The 4,284-nt window shown below is 31.9% G+C and overlaps 1 pseudogene; it reads left to right on the top strand.

Moving 5' to 3' along the window:
- Positions 1-137: 137 nt before the first annotated feature.
- LOC104986451 lies at positions 138-1,138 on the top strand (annotated as a pseudogene).
- The last annotated feature ends 3,146 nt before the right edge of the window (positions 1,139-4,284 follow it).

The raw sequence follows: 4,284 nt of genomic DNA, 5'->3' as shown, positions 1-4,284 counted from the left end.
TATTAACACATATAACACATTGTATATAATAAAATAAAAGATTAAATAAAAAATTTAAATCAGTTAAAATAGTATATAACAAAAAGAAAATTTCTCTAAATTTCACATACAGATTGAAGAGAAGTCAGATGTCTGTGATGAGAAACAGAAAAACACTCATTCTGCTGGGACTGACAGATGAGTCAGAGCTGCATGTTCTAATTTTTATCTTTTGATTCCTCACCAACACACTGATTTTAACCAGAAACTTGACCATAATCACACTCACATTTGTGGATTCCCACCTGAAAACACCAATGTACTTTTTCTTAAAAAATGTCTCCCTGGAGATCTCCTTCACATTTTCTTCTATCCCCAGATACCTGTATAACATAGCTACAGGTGACAGGGTCATTACCTATAATGCTTCTGTCATTCAAGTATCTTTTACTGACCTCTGTGGAGTAACAGAATTTTTTCTGCTGGCCACCATGTCCTATGACCATTGCGTGCCCATCTGCAAACGCTTGCACTATGTGACCATCATGAGCAACAGAGTCTGCAGGATTCTCATCATCTTTTGTTGGATGGCTGGTTTGTGTGTATTAATCCCACCACTTAGCCTTGGTTTAAATCTAAAATTTTGTGACTCTAACAAGATTGATCATTTTGACTGTGATGCATTTCCTTTATTGAAAATCTCATGCTCAGACACATGGTTGATGGAACAGATGGTTATAATCTGTGCTGTGCTGACCCTAAATATGACTCTTATTTGTGTAGTTCTGTCATATGCCTGCATCATCAAGACAATTTTGAGATTCCTTTCTGCTCAGCAAAGGAAAAAGCCCTTTTTGACCTGTTCTTCTCACATGAGAGTGGTTTCCATCACCTATGGCACATGTATTTTCATCTACCTGAATCCTACAGCAAAGGGAGAAGTGAACATTAAAAAAAGTGGTTTCACTCCTCATTTTTTCTGTTTCATCTACGTTGAACTCATTTATTTATACCTTCAGAAACAACCAAGTTAAGAAAGCCTAAGGACTCAATGAAAAGAATTGCCTTGCTCTCATCTAAGTATGAAAAAAATATTTTTAAAATATCATCTCAAAAGGATAGGAAAGAGACATTTTTGAAGCTTATAATTTACTATTAGCAAAATACATATTATTACACTGAACACACATATATATTAGATAAAATTTAATATTCTTTTGAAACTATGGTAAAAGTTGTCAATAGAATGTATCAGAAATAATGATTTAACTGGTTAGAGCAATAATCTATAAAAACATGTGGATAATCAGGAGAATATAGGCAGGCGTATGGGAGCAGAGGTTGCACTATAGATCACAGAGACTTAAGGCTGAAGTCTCAGGATTACTGCAGTAAGAGCACTTGTGACACAATAGATGCACATGTAATGAAAGTTTGAGTTAGTAAATCATACTTATTTTCATGGAAAAATTACATTTTTTCCTGAGAAGTATTATCTGCAGCTTACACAGCTGTGAGTCAAGGGAAAAACATTCCCCAGTATATTTGAACCTGTGCCAACATCTAACATCAATTAAGCTTTTATATTCCAGATTCTATCATAATAATCTAAATTATTAGATACAACAAGTTGAAAAATCCACGCAAATGTAATTCCTTGGAAATTATAGCTTTTACACCAAATCAACTAATTACTATCAGGAAAGCAATGAAATACAGATATAACATCACAAATTTGGAACACTGAAAAAGCTATGGTCAATAGGAATTCTGTTAACTTAAATTATTCATTATTTACAAAAATGTAAACTAGTCCCATGGAGAAGGCAATGGCACCCCACTCCAGTACTCTTGCCTGGAAAATCCCGTGGATGGAGGAGCCTGGTAGGCTGCAGTCCATGGGGTCGCTAAGAGTTGGACACGACTGAGCGACTTCACTTTCACTTTTCACTTTCATGCATTGGAATAGGAAATGACAACCCACTCCAGTGTTCTTGCCCGGAGAATTCCAGGGAATGGGGAGCCTAGTGGGCTGCCATCTCTGGGGTCACACAGAGTCGGACACGACTGAAGCGACTTAGCAGCAGCAGCAGCAGCAGCAAACTAGTCCCAAAGAGGGGAATTTGTACTCATCTGAAAAAAATGAAAAAAATGAAGAATTTACAAAAGTAAATGGAAAATGTAACTTACTATGGGTAGAAAATGAAGTCAGTTAAGTAAGCTAAAGAGATTAAAAACCACTTATTTGAAAAGTCCAACAGCATAGCTAAATCGCATTCCAATGAATGTAATGAGTGAAAAACAAATACTCGATATGTTATTGGGAGATCTGGGACAAACAATAACATAAGGAAACAAAATAATTAGAAAAAATATGAGGGAGAATAAATAAATGATTGCATTTGATTGATATCAAAGTCTTATTCAAATTTTGCTTTTCTGAAATGGAGGTATTATATGTCATACAATGAATGATATCAATCACCGTTTAATCAGCAACATTTTGTTTTCAATAGTAATACACAATAAAATTGTATGTCCTAAAGTGATGTCTTAAAATTGATGAAATTTGATATTTTTTAAAAAATCTTGAGGAAATTCTTACATATTCAGAAAATGCAAGAAACTCTAATAGGGAAATAGTGCAATTAATGAGGGAATTTGGTGTCTAGATGAAAAAATGGAAAATATTTAAAAATCAGTAGACAATCATAGCAATAAGCAACGGGAAATTTGTAATATGAGTATGTACACATGTATTTATGTATTTTGGAATAAGCAGTCTATAAGTAATTATAGATTATGTATTGAATTAAATATTACTTTATTTGTGTACACCCATTAATCAAAGTAGAACATTGAAACAAGACAAATTTTAATACAGGATATCTGAGGCAGAAACTAAATGATGCAATCAGAAAGAAGAATGGGTAGAACAAGACAAAAAAATAAAAATGAAACATTGATCATAAAATCACATGAAATATGAGTTTCAGTAAATATATATACATATATATGTATACATATATTTGAGTATAAACAAACTTTTTTTTTCAAATACACTTAATCCTACATTTGAATGATAGATGATTAAATATCTGTTGGCAAGTGAAAGAAATGAAGTTGCAGTTTATTTTCTTAATATTAGTTCAATAAAAATACAAATGTGAAAAGATAAGCTCTTTGAATGTGTAAATATTGTACATTATACAATGGAGTGTTATTCATCCATAAACAGTGGGAAATCATATCACTTCTGACAGCATGACTGGACCTTGAGGGTATTATGTTAAGTGAAATAAGTCAGAAATAGAAAGACAAATACTGTATAATCTCGTTTTTTTTGTGGAATTAAGAAACAAAAACAAAACAAAGAAGCCAGCCTCATAGAGAAAGAGATCATATTTGTGGTTACCAGAAGAGGGAGGGCAGAGGCAAATGAAGAACATAATGCTAACACTGCTGTAAGGTATATTTGAAAGTTATGAGAGTAATCCTAAGAGTTTTCATCAAAAAGGAGAAAACATGTTTTGTATCTATATGAGATGGATGTTCACTATACTTTTGTAGTAATCATTTCACAATGTATGTAAGTTATTATGCTGAATGTCATAAACTTGCCATCCAGTGTGGCATATCAACTGTATCTCAATAAAACTATAAAACATTAAACATAAAAATCCCATTAAAAAGAAGAGCACTGTAAACTCAAACAAGTGGAGGCTATCTGAAAAGACCAAGGTGGAAGTTAGTAAAATAGAAAAATATTTGAGAAATCATCAAGATTAATGAAGGCATGCCAATAATGTGACATTGGTATAAGAATAAACAAATATATAAATATTTGAGAGAATAAAGAGTGAAGGAATAATCTATACAAGTATGGTAAAATGAGGTATGACAAAGCAGTACAGATAGAGTAACATTTTCAAAAATCCTGGGCTGTCAGAAATATTTTAGACTTTATCCTGGTTATTTTGCTTGTTTATTCCTGGTAAACTTGTAAAAATCAATCTTGAAATTCAGGCAATATATGTTAACTTTTAATATGTATATATTTCAGTACAAATATTTAAATAAAAAATAGTGTAGAATGAAAAGCATACAGCTAATATCACAATTAATAGCAAAAAAAATTAAAAAGGGCAATGTTTTCTACCTAAGATCAGGAATAAGAAAAAGAGAGCCATAGCAAAATTTCATAAAAATAAAAATTAAACACATGGAGATTTTTTTAATAAGTGGAACTATTATTAAACAACATGCTTGTTTATGTAGACAAGAATACCAAAAAAAAAAAAAAAA

This window comes from Bison bison, unplaced genomic scaffold (genome assembly GCF_000754665.1).
Source record: "Bison bison bison isolate TAMUID 2011002044 unplaced genomic scaffold, Bison_UMD1.0 scf7180017845742, whole genome shotgun sequence".
NCBI classification, from domain to species: domain Eukaryota; kingdom Metazoa; phylum Chordata; class Mammalia; order Artiodactyla; family Bovidae; genus Bison; species Bison bison.
The sequence above is the reverse complement of the archived record's forward strand: the minus strand, read 5'-3'. Positions and strand labels throughout refer to the sequence as shown.